Source organism: Lagenorhynchus albirostris, chromosome 20, assembly GCF_949774975.1.
Source record: "Lagenorhynchus albirostris chromosome 20, mLagAlb1.1, whole genome shotgun sequence".
Taxonomy (NCBI): domain Eukaryota; kingdom Metazoa; phylum Chordata; class Mammalia; order Artiodactyla; family Delphinidae; genus Lagenorhynchus; species Lagenorhynchus albirostris.
The window spans coordinates 8439209-8451543 of NC_083114.1; positions in this window are offsets into that span (position 1 = coordinate 8439209).

Here is a 12335-nt window from a genome sequence, read left to right on the forward strand (position 1 = left end):
ACAGGTTTTAAGGATTCTGCAGAAAAAAAAAGTCCTTCAGTTTAGAATCTACAAAAGCTAGTGTATCTTGATTAATGTACTTTTTATTGCATGGTGTGAACTAAGTTGTTGCTTACATAAAGGTGTAATATATCCTGCTTGTATTTTCTCCAAGTGTATAATGTTAGTGTGGAGTTTTCATGACACAATCTGCACATTTTGTAAATCTGTACTTTTTTCAAATATTGAATGCCTTATTTTTGAATTCTTTAGATTTTTTTAATTGGAGGAAAGCACTTAAAGTTTTTTATATATGAACATTACACGTAAAGCTGTTAAAATACATAACTTCAGGGCAAAAAAAAAAAAGATGCTATGGGGCTTCCCAGGTGGCACAGTGGTTAAGAATCCGCCTGCCAATGCAGGTGACCTGGCTTCAAGCCCTGGTCCGGGAAGATCCCACAGGCTGTGTAGCAACTAAGCCCTTGCACCACAACTGCTGAGCCCACAGGCCACGACTACTGAAGCTAACGAGGCTGGAGCCTGTGCTCCGCAACAAGAGAGGCCACTGCAATGAGAAGCCCATGCACCACAACGAAGAGTAGCCTCCGCTCGCTGCAACTAGATAAAGATGCGCACAGCAACGAAGACCCAATGCAGCCAAAAATAAATAAATTTATAAAAAGAAAAAAAGATGCTATGGAAACACCGCCATATTTAAAGCGTTTTGGTAAACTCCGGCATCTGGGCTGAGGTCGCCATAGCAATGGTTTTGCAAGCTGTAGCAGAGCCTTGCAGGAGGGCAGGACCAGGGCGATCCCTGGCTCCTCTTAGCTCTTCTCACAACCCCTAAAGCCCCTAAAGATGTGAAATGGGGGAGTGTAATGAAAGCTGCAGCTCAAGCTGCCTGGAACTACTGCTTCCCATCCCTCACCCATCTCCCGAAGGAAGCCCGCGTAGCCTGCAGCCTACTTAAATCTCCCTCAAAAGCAGCCTTACGTTTACAACCTGATCAGGAGAACTGCTCTCCTCCTGGCTCTCTGTCCTCAGCCAGATGACAAAAAGGTCCCCTTTTTTTCAGATGACAGATCTCTTGATAGCTAAGATGGCACCTTCTTAAGGATTGCCCCTCACCTCTTGCTCCCTCCAAGGTACCACCCCACCAGGGCTGCCCGTCTCCATACTTCTCATAGTGTAACCCCAAGCCTTGTTGAGGCTTACTAGGCGCCAGGCACTGTGATGTTTTACATACAATATCCTGCTTTAACCTTCAAATAACTCTCTAAGTAAAGGTCGTCACCATTCCCATTTTACAGATGAGGAAACTGAGATCCCAAGAGGTCACGCAACTGGCCCAACTTTAACTTGTAGACATTTCAGATTTTACTCCAGGAAGCTGCAAACTCTCCCACCTCCCACATCGCAGAGAAAGGACCTTAGAGTCAGCATGTTCTAAGTTTCGTAACTACTGAGTGTGAGTCATCACCAGGGAGTTAGTTAGAAACGCAGAACCTCAGGCCCCACCCCAGTCTGATTGAATTAGAATTTGCATTTTCACAAGAGAACCAGGTGATCGGTTTGCTCATCAAGGTTTGAGCCACTGAATTGAAGAGATGATGGAATTCAGGCGCCCACAGGCAAAGCAAGCATAGAAAAAGAACTCTACAGGGTTCGGCTTCCCTGGTGGCGCAGTGGTTGAGAGTCCGCCTGACAATGCAGGGGACACGGGTTCGCGTCCTGGTCCGGGAAGATCCCACATGCCGCGGAGCGGCTGGGCCCGTGAGCCATGGCCGCTGAGCTTGCGCGTCCGGAGCTTGTGCTCCGAAACGGGAGAGGCCCCAACAGTGAGAGGCCCGCGTACCGAAAAGAAAAAAAAAAAACCCCACAGGGCTCTAGATGTTGGGGATTTTGCCTCTAGAGCAGGGCTCCCCAACCCCCCAGGCCGTGGACGGTACCGGGCCGCACAGCTGGAGGTGAGCAGTGAGCGGCGGGCGAGCCCGCGAAGCTTCATCTGCTGCTCCTCATGGCTCCCCGTGGCTCGCATTACCGCCTGAACCACGCCCCCACCCCCGTCCGTGGAAAAATTGTCTTCCACAGAAACCCATCCCCGGTGCCAAAAAGGTTGGGGACCGCTGCTCTAGATCACAGAGCCAAAAATTAGGGGTCCGAAGCTCCCGGGGCCTCAGTTTCCACTTTCTAGGTGCTCAAGCAAAATCTCAACTCTGGAAGTCTGGAGAGCAATCGGACGGCTTTAGAGCGCCACCTGCTGGTCGTGATTAGCTATGCATCACACGTCTCTGCTCCAGGCATCCCCTCCCAAAGCGGCAGCTACTTGTGTGCGGCGCCTGAGCCTTCTCTTGGGGATTGTTGTAGTTCTTCCCAGCCCGGTTTATTTCTCTTCCTTCTTTAGACTTCAACATTCACCATTCGTTATTCCTATCACTGGTTCAGATAACTCCATACTCTCTAAATGACAAGAATGCAGCACCTCAGGTTTGCTTGCTCCCTTGACCTCAGTTCAGTTCAATTGATTAGGGGTGTAAAGCCTAAGACCTGTCCATTTCTCTTTTCACTAACATCAAAGCAAGTGGTGAAACCACGCCCTTAGTGTTACAACCAAGGCATAAAAATTTAAAACTGATCCCTATAAGAAAGTATTTGCAACATTCACATGGACATATTTCTACTTACCTATATTTAAATCCATCTAAAATCAATAGCAGAAGGAAAGCATCCGAATAGTATACAAGGCAAAAGATACAGGTAAGCTCATAGCAGAAGAAATATAATTAGTCAAAGACATTTTTAAGAAATGTCCCTATTTTAAACCTTGCTTACCTTCTTTTTTTTTTTTTTTTTTTTTTGCGGTACGCGGGCCTCTCACTGTTGTGGCCTCTCCCGTTGCGGACGCGCAGGCTCAGCGGCCATGGCTCACGGGCCCAGCCACTCCATGGCATGTGGGATCTTCCCGGACCAGGGAACAAACCCGTGTCCCCTGCATCGGCAGGCGGACTCTCAACCACTGCGCCACCAGGGAAGCCCTTTCACTATTATTTTAATGGTTATCAAGCAATCCCACTCCCCAGCTAATGCAAGAATCTTAGGATTGATTTAACTCCATATATCCTCCTCCTGCTTTTTGGCTATTATTGTCAAGTATTTTAATTTTTCATGCATTTTTAAACTTAAGATATTATCAATATTATTATTCTATACAGTCAATATTCGTGTATTTTTCCCACACATTTCCCTCTTGTCATTCATTCATTCCTGCATGTCTTTGCTTCCATTGGGGTCACTTTCATTCTGCCTAAAGAATGTTCTTTAGTAGTACTTTTAGTTCAGCTCTCTCGGCAATGAAGTCTCTGTTTTCGTTTGTAAACCTCTTTGTTCCAACTTCTTTTTTTTTTAATTAATTAAGGTCTTTTATTTATTTATTTTTTTGGGGGGGCTGCTTTGGGTCTTCGTTGCTGTACACGGGCTTTCTTTAGTTGCGGCGAGCAGGGGCCACTCTTCAATGTGGTTTGTGGGCTTCTCATTGCCGTGGCTTCTCGTTGCAGACCACAGGCTCTAGGCACACGGGCTTCAGTAGTTGTGGCTCACGGGCTCTACAGTGCAGGCTCAGTAGTTGTGGTGCATGGGCTTAGTTGCTCAGCAGCATGTGGGGTCTTCCCGGACCAGGGCTCAAACCCGTGTCCCCTGCATTGGCAGGTGGATTCTTAACCACTGCGCCACCAGGGAAGCCCTCAGTCCATTTTTTAAAATAATCTTTGACTTTGGTTTTCAGAAGTTTTACTAGTTTGCCCAGGTAGGGATTTTTTGTATTTATTTTGCTTCAGATTTGTAGAGTTTCTTGAATCTGTGTTTTAATGTCTTTCACTAATACTGTAAAATTTGTAATCAGTAACTCTTCACCTATTGCTTCAGAACGACTCACTCACTCTCCCTGAATCCAATTAAATGTATTTAGACCTTTACATCACATTCCATACTCTCTTATGCTCTTTTCTGTATTTTCCATCTTTTTTATCCCACTCCCATGCTTCAGACTGAATATTTTCTACCCACCTGTCTTTCAGTTTACTAATCCTGTCTTCTGTTATAATCTAACCGACTGTTGGGAATTCCCTGGCAGTCGGTCCAGTGGTTAGGACTCAGCACTTTCACTGCTGTGGCCTGGGTTCAGTCCCTGGTCAGGGAACTAAGATCCCACAAGCCTCCCAGTGTGGCCCCAAAACAAACAAACAAACAAACAAAAAACTGCTGTTAAACCCATCTAAAGAGTTTTTTTGTTTTGGTTTGGGGTTTTTTTTCCTGTTTTTAAGTAATTGTATTTTTCAATGCTAGAGTTTCCACTTGGTTCTTTTAAAAAAATTGTTTCTAGTTCTCCATCTACTTTCTTGAATGTATTAGAGTCCATGTACAATAATACCAATATCTTTTTCTCCTTCAGGTCTACTATTTATTTTTTTCTCTTGGTTTTTGTTCATTTGGTCTTGTCTCTTAGTATATCTGTTAACTTTTGTTAAATGTTGGATGCTGTGTAGAATGAAAAACCATAGAGGCTCTGGATTATGTTATTTCTCCAGAAGAGATGGAAATTTCTGGGGTTTTCCTTTTGCCTTGGGAGGGTGGTTTTGTTGTTGTTGTTTGTGGGGTTTTTTTTGTTGTTGTTTCCAGGGAGTTAGAGTAGGGTTAAATCATTTAATACAATCAGGAACTGAGATGTTCCTGGCTTTGTATGGGCTGGTATGTTTCTGGATTGCCCTTGCTCCTAGATCATAGCCCTTCAGGGGTCTCAGCTGAAACCCTAAAGTGTTTCTCAGGTCCCTCTTTCTTGTCAGCTCCTGAACTCCTGAGCCTTGTGATAATGCCAAAACTTTAGGCCACCATTTTCTGCTCAGCCTCAATGCCTCCCAAGCAAATCAGCAAATTACTGTAAGGAATTTCCTTAAGGAAAGCAGTGGAGATGATCCCCCTCACTTCAAAGGGTTTTCCTTCTGTACCGGATCCTGGTTACTTAAGTTCTGCCCACTTTGGCTACTCTTAAAGCCTTAAAACAGCTGTGAGTGTGTGGGGGGGTGGGGGTGGGGGGGAATCTAATTTTTACATTGTTCTCTAAAGGAATCCTAGCCTGATACAAGCCACTCTGTCATGACCAGAAGCAAAACTCAACTAATGTACATTTTTAAAAAAGATAATTCTGGGGACTTCCCTGGTGGCGCAGGGGTTAAGAACCTGCCTGCTAACGCAGGGGACACGGGTTCGATCCCTGGTCCGGGAAGATCCCACATGCTGCGAAGTAACTAGGCCCATGTGCCACAACTGCTGAGCTTGCGCTCTAGAACCCACAAGGCACGACTACTGAGCCCACGCACCACAACTACTGAAGTCACGGGCCTAGAGCCCATGCTCCGCAGCAAGAGAAGCCACCACAATGAGAAACCCACACAACGCAACGGAGAGCAGCCACCACTCGCCGCAGCTAGAGAAAGCCCATGCGCAGCAACGAAGACCCAACACAGCCAAAAATGAATAAATTTTTTTTAAAAATGAGAGCATATGGGAGTACCCTGGCAGTCCAATGGTTAGGACTCTGAGCTTCCCTTCCACTGCAGGGGGCACAGATTCAATCCCTGGTGGGGGAGCTGGGATACGCAAGCTGCAGGGTGTGGCCAAAAAATAATAATAAAATAAATAAAAATAAAAATGGGGGTGTAAAAGAAAATTTATTGGGGATCACAAGATAACAATTGAAAAAAATCAGATCCTGAAAGTATTTATTCAGTGTGATCCCACTTATTTTTAAATCATCACATATTATAATTATATATTATATAATATATAATTATCTTTAGCATAATCATATATATATATACATATATAATAATATATATAGGGGCTGGAAGAATAAACACCAAAATAGTTATAATAGTTATGTGTGGAGGTGGTATAGAGCTTATGTTTTTCCTTTTCACGTGTGCTTGTATGAAATTTCCACTTTTTTTCAACACTAATGCTATTTTTATAATCAGAAAAAATACAAAAATTTTTTTTCACTCTTGACTCTGTCCCTGACCCTGGTCTTACCTGTCTCAAGCATTGAGGCCTCTCAGCTGTCAGGGAGGCTTTCAGTTCTGGGATGAAGAGTGAAGACTCAGAAAATCCTCCAACAAAGACTGATTTCAAGCAGTCTTTCTTCTGCAGCTGCCACCACCCCCAGGAAGTGGGGAGAGGTTTCCCTTCCACATACCGCCCAGCGAGCAAATCTCTGGGCTTCCCCGCTCTTTAGCTTCCCTTCCCCCACCTGTCTCAGAGCATCTCGGCCCCCTACAGTTGGCGATTTGGGGTCTGTGTGTTTTACGACGGTGGGAGGGCGTGGGGCGGGGCGCACGCAGACCAGGTGAGTTGCAGGACACAGCCCACAGCGGCTCGTGCGCGGCTGCGGCGTGACTCAGCCTTCCTGCTCTCCCAGTACCCCACCCCTGCTGCCCTCTGTCTCCTCCCGCAGCCCCCACCCTCGGGTGACCGTCCGTCCTTGCCAGTTTCATTCGCAAGTCCAAGCTATTTTTCTCCTTTTCTCAGGATTCCTTCGGTTGACCCCACTCTGTGGCTTCCCGTCCAATGGGCTCTCAAGCATTGAAAGCCAGCCTCGGGCTCAGCCTTGAAAAATCCTGAAGTGGCTTCTTTCCGCTCTGAGATCGGCTCCGGACCTTGGGGGTCATCATCCCCCAATCGTACGTCTCAGATCAGCGTGCGCCAAGGCCCGTGCGCGCCACGACTTCCGGTGGTACACAAGAGAAACTTTTTTTTTTACTTAACAGTATGTATTCATTTTGCTGTTTATTAAGGATATAATTAGAGCATCAGACCTGTGATTTCACAGAATGGATGCTCAGAATGAGAGAGGGTAGGTTTTTGTTGCTGTTGTTTAAAGAAAAATCAAGTAAACAAGCGTACTTAGATGTGGCAACAATTACCAAGACAAACCACTAAATTAAGATTTCCCCGGGGGGATTCCTCCTTTAAAAGCCCCAGATTCCGTCACAAGTCCTCCTCTTCCCCGGCCCATCTTCCCTCCTCTCCCCAGACTCACCTCCCGGAGAACCTGTCCAAGATCATGCTTTTCCTAAAACAACACTGGTGCACAGTGGCTGAGTAAGCCCCTACCCCGGTGGTGGGCTCATCCTCCTGTCTCCAGCCAGACCTGAGGTTTTCAGTCCACTATGACTTTGAGGGGGGAATCTTGGTATGGATTCCAAAGGCGTCTAGAATAGAAAGGAGAATGACTTTGGGAGAATGCATTGTCCAAACTTCTCTTGTGCGCCACCCCTCCACACACACACACCCCATACACGTGAGCTAGGCTTCAGAGGTTACCTTTATTCATTTAACAAACATTGATAGGGACTTCCCTGGCGGTCCAGTGGTTAGGACCCCGAGCTTTCACTGAGGAGAGCCTGGGTTCAATCCCTGGTCGGGGAGCTAAGATCCCGCGTGCTGCCTGATGCGGCCCAAAGGAAAAAAACAAAACAAACAAACAAAAAAAACCACAGTGATTTATTGAGCACTATTGATAGACACCAGGCCCACAAAAATGGACAGAGATGAGTTAGGATCCCCTCCTACAAGGTCTTTAAAGTTAAAGATGCCAGAGGGGAGGTGATGAGGTAGAAAGGCATTCCAGCCAGGAAAAAAAAATTTTTTTAAAGGCATTAAAAAAAAAAATCACAGAGCCCCAGAAGCCTGAGGCCTTCAAGGTATCTAAACTAAAAGCCAGCACTTTGGCCACTCTGTGTGGCATGAGACAGCCAAGGGCAAGAGGATGTCCAGAGACAGTCTGGGAAAGGCAGTGAGGCCCTCATGTGCCGGCTGAGGGGGTGGGCTTTGTACTGAGGGCAGTGGGGAGCCATGGAAGTCTTCAGAGGGAGGAGAGGGATGCAGGGTAACATCTGTGAAGATGCTCTTTGGCTGCTGTGTGCTGGGCTGCAGGTGGGACTGAGGGGGCTGAGGGCCAAGGGGGGCGAGTTGGGAATGAGAGCAGCCCTTGTCCGCCTACCAAGCCAGGTGCCCCGGCAGGGCCTGTGTTCTGTTCAAAGGCCTCAGGTCTCCCCTGTGCTACCAGCAGCCCCAGGCCATGTAATAATGGGGAGAGAGCCCAGGGGACAAAGGGAACAGGTAAGACAGAGTGAGATTTTTCAGGGGTGTGAATGAACTGAAATCCCAAAACAGCCTCTGAGCTGGCTGGAACCAAGCAGGGCCCCTGCAACTGGATGCAGGGGTGGGCACTTGACACTTGATTTGCATTTCCCTGATTGAGGCAGGAGACAGATGGGCTCCAGGTTAGACATTTACAACTAGCCTCCTGTTTACACTTCCTGGGGTGAGAAGAAGATGGGCTCCAGGCGGGACATTCATTACCAGCCCCCTGTTTATATTTCCTGAAGCAAGAGACAAACGAGCTCCAGGACTACATATTTATGACCAGACTCCTGTCTATATTTCGAGATCTGCACCTCGATATAAAAACCAGCAACAAAAATAGGGTAAATAACCAGACATTGGACATTTTTATGGCAGGGACGGAGTGGGACTGAACTCTGTTAAAAGATCAAGAGGTCATACGTTTCCCATCCTTGGAGCAAGGGAAACATTGCACATGTGCAGAAGGGCTCCTTGGGGGTCAAAAATGAGGGGGCACCACCCCATAATATGTGACGCTAAGGCTATCCCATAGGCAACTAAGAAGCCCGCATGCCACAACTAAGAAGTCTGCACGCCACAACTAAGACCCGGCACAGACAAAATAAATAATAAATAAATATATTTTTTTAAAAACTGTCCTATGTCCTACTCTGTTAGGACCTTGCTAGATGGCTAGAGGCAACCTGATAAATAAATTCAAGCTAAGGTTTCCCCAGCTGATATACTTACTCTCTCAGGTAAGGGGTGTTTGTGTGTGTGTGTGTGTACGCATACCTATACATACATATGTAGCTATGATTTTTAAAGTGGAATTCTTATTTTGGAACACAAAACCATGACAGACTATGATAATAAATACTTATATATTCAAAGTAATCCTCAAAGTCAAGCTTCATGGCAGGGCAGGACCAGTGGAAAAGATTTTCCACTATAACCACATCACATTAGACCAGGGGTCCCCAACCCCCGGGCCACGGACCAGTACCGGCCTGTTAGGAACCCGGCCGCACAGCAGGAGGTGAGCGGCCGGTGAGCGAGCGAAGCTTCATCTGCCACTCGCCATTGCTGGCATTACCGCCTGAACACCCCCTCGCCCTCCTGTCCACGGAAAAACTGCCTTCCACGAAACCGGTCCCTGGTGCCGAACAGGTTGGGGACCGCTGCATTAGTCTGAGTCTAAGGACAGCCTGGCCTGGCTCAGTCCCCTCCCTGGGGGACACACACAGCCTTGATGCTGGGTATTTGGGGCTTCTTTTCAGGGACCCCCAGGAAGCCCTGGCAGAGTCAGAAGCCACACTGCTGAAGGTGCCCCTGGAGGTGCTGATAAAAGGAGAAAGATTTGGCCAGCCCTCTGGGACTAGAGTTGCAAAATGAAATATAGGATGCCTGCTGAAATTTGAGTTTTAGATAAGCAATGGATAATTTATTAGTATAAATAGAGCCTAAGTATTAATTTTTTTTGGTTTATAATGTAAGTTTCATGCATACAACATTTTATTTCTACTTCTGTATGCACTCCAGCGTGCTCACCACCATAAGTTTAGTTTCCGTCTGGGGCTTCCCTGGTGGCACAGTGGTTGAGAATCTGTCTGCCAATGCAGGGGACACGGGTTCAAGCCCTGGGCCGCGGAGCAACTGGGCCCGTGAGCCACAACTACTGAGCCTGCGCGTCTGGAGCCTGTGCTCCGCAACAAGAGAGGCCGCGATAGTGAGAGGCCCGCGCACCGCGATGAAGAGTGGCCCCTGCTCGCCGCAACTAGAGAAAGCCCTCGCACAGAAACAAAGACCCAGCACAGCCATAAATAAATAAATAAATAAAATTTTTAAAAAGTTTAGTTTCCATCTGTCACCATACAGTCGATCCCCATTACCCATGAGTAGGTCCCAAATATTGCATTGAGCACCCTTATACTAAAAATTGTTTGTTTATCTGAAATACAAATTCATCTGGGCTGTCTGCTTTTTTGGGGGGGGGGGCTGAGCCACGCAGCTTTTGTGGGATCTTAGTTCCCCAACCAGGGATTGAACCTGGGCCCTCGGCAGTGAAAGCCCGGAGTCCTAACTACTGGACCGCCAGGGAAGTCCCCAGTCTGCATTTCTATTTGCTAAATTTAGGCCTGCCTGGGTCTCCTCACAGCCAGTTCCTGGGGAAAGAACGTGAGAGACCGTCGTGACAGCTGGTACAGCGTCCGTGGGCGAGGTGACCAGGTGCAACGCCCTGACCGTCCTCCCCCGCCCCAGCCTCAAGGTGGCCATGGAGCCAGGCCAGGGTTGGTTGGGTGAGGGAGGGGCCGTCATGGGGTGCCCTGGGGGGGGGTCACACTCATGCTTGGCTGTGCCTTGGATCCAGGAACCTCCTTTGTCAGAAGAAAACCAATTTCTCAAGGACTCCTGCCTTATTCTTTTTTTTTAGGCCTCGCCACACGGCATGTGGGACCTTAGTTCCCTGACCAGGGATCGCACCTGTGCCCCTGCAATGGAAGCACAGTCTTAACCACTGGACCGCCATGGAAGTCCCTGCCTTATTCTTGATTATTTTTTCCTGATCTTGAAAGAAACACACATTCAAATATCACAGGAATGTATAAGTCAGAAAGGTCTTCCAGGGACTTCCCTGGCGGTCCAGTGGTTAAGACTCTATGCTCCCAATGCAGGGGGCCCGGGTTTGATCCCTGTTCAGGGAACTAGATCCTGCATGCCAAAACTAAAGATCCTGCATGCTGCAACTAAGACCCCTAGCAGTCAAAATAAATAAATTAAGAAAAAAAGTTCCTCCAGAGATAAAACTATCAAGTTGGAGGTATCTTCCAGATTTTTCCTCTATAAAAATGATAATATATCATCATCATTTCCATAAACAGAATCACAGAGACTGTCCTGAAACTTACTGTTTCATGTGATATCAGGGACTTCCTTCCATGCAGGTGTGCATTTCTACTTTATTGGGGTTTTTTTAAATAAATTTATTTATTTTATTTTTTTTTTGGCTGTGTTGGGTCTTTGCTGCTGCATGCAGGCTAAGCGACAAGCTGCAGTGCCCATGCTTTTCATTGGTGGCTTCTCTTATTGCAGAGCAGGGGCTCTAGGCATGCGGGCTTCAGCAGTTGTGGCACTCGGGCTCAGTAGTTGTGGCGCACAGGCTTAGTTGCTCCGCCGTATGTGGGATCTTCCCAGACCAGGACTCGAACCCACGTCCCCTGCATTGGCAGACAGATTCTTAACAACTGCACCACCAGGGAAGCCCTACTTTCTTTGTTTTACTCTGCCTCCTTCTTTATCTCCATGGTGTTTGGTCTTTGGAGCTCTGAGCCCCTTTGCGTGTGAGATGAAGGACAAATGTACATAAGCACATCACCCAAATATTTGTGTATGACTTTGTGTGGCAAAGCATTACTGACCCCTTCACCCTATCATGGCAGGGGAGCAGGGGGCTAGGGGAGGATCGCGGAAATGGATCCAGGAGGCTGAAGGGCTGTATGACTTTTATTGTTGGGCTGCGGAGACCTATCTCTGGGGAGCCTCAGTCAAAGAGCTCCTGGATCACCGCCTCCATCGTGAGACCCTCTGCTTGTCTCCAGCACCCATCCCTGGGCTCCTCCTTAGGCAGGGGCCCTTCCTCTCCTAGCATCCTCATCGACATCACCTGACTCCAGCAGGGGCCAAACCCCTGGGCAACGCCAGGAGCCTCCCAGCCTCAAACGGGTTGGCCGACATTCACTTCCCCGTGCTGTCCTCCCGACCTGCTCAGTCACTAGGAAATGCCTTGGAGGCAGTGGCTGTCACAGTGACAGCGGCAGGAGGACGTGCCACCCGCCCAGCACCTCTGGGTGGCTCAGACCTGCTCCATGGAGGCCCCGGGTGGAGAGGCAGATGCTGCTCGCCCTGGTCCCAGCCAAAGTGAGTCTGGGGTCCGGGCTGGGGGCAGGGAAGGAGTGGGATCCAGTCAGAGCTTGGCAGGGCTCTGCACTGACATTGGACTGATGCCAGGGTGTGTGTGTGAGAGAGAGAGTGTGTGTGTGGAGTGTGTGTGTGTGTGTGTGTGTGTGTATGGTGTCTAGGGGTGAGCAAGTGGTCAACAAAGCCTTGCCTTGGGAATCCAGGAGGGAAACCCGGTGCCCACAAGTCTCACTCTGCCTCACAGGCTCACTGTC